This window comes from Dioscorea cayenensis, unplaced genomic scaffold, assembly GCF_009730915.1.
Source record: "Dioscorea cayenensis subsp. rotundata cultivar TDr96_F1 unplaced genomic scaffold, TDr96_F1_v2_PseudoChromosome.rev07_lg8_w22 25.fasta BLBR01000770.1, whole genome shotgun sequence".
Taxonomy (NCBI): domain Eukaryota; kingdom Viridiplantae; phylum Streptophyta; class Magnoliopsida; order Dioscoreales; family Dioscoreaceae; genus Dioscorea; species Dioscorea cayenensis.
In genome coordinates, this window is record NW_024087161.1 from 51935 (window position 1) to 52499 (window position 565).

Here is a 565-nt window from a genome sequence, read left to right on the forward strand (position 1 = left end):
ATTTAATGGCCTTGCAAAATGAAGATGCCCATGATCATCTTTCCCGCTTTCCTTCAAATTTGTTCTACCTTCAAGATAAACGGGTGACTCGACGATGCGATCCGGCTACGATTATTTCCTTTTCAGCTTTGAGAGATGGAGCATATCGGTGGCTCACATCCTTATCGCCGGGTCGATCAAAAACATGGAAAGATATGGTGGAGAAAATTTTTTTGGGAAGGTATTTTCCTCCCAGCAAAGCGGCGAAGCTAAGGCAAGAAATTTCGCATTCAAACAAGGAGAGTCGGAGACATTATTTGAAGCTTATGAGAGATTCAAGGACCTTCTTCAAGATGCCCCCATCATGGCTTTGCTTCTTGGATGCGGGTTCAGATCATCTACAACGGGTTGAATTATGCAACTCGTCAATTAATTGATGCCGCAGCGGGTGGATCTCTTAGTAACAAGTACCCCGATGAGGCCGAGCAACTCCTTGAATCAATGGCAAGCAATGAGTCTCATTGGGCCTCAAGAGGTGCACCACAAAAAAAGGGGCCGGAATCTATGAAGTCAATGCTAATGATGC

General features: G+C 45.0%; 1 non-coding gene across 1 annotated transcript; it reads right to left on the reverse strand.

Moving 5' to 3' along the window:
- Positions 1-245: 245 nt before the first annotated feature.
- On the reverse strand, positions 246-350 carry LOC120254963. The gene has a single exon (XR_005534842.1). It is a non-coding gene; the product is annotated as a small nucleolar RNA R71 (small nucleolar RNA).
- Positions 351-565: the final 215 nt, after the last annotated feature.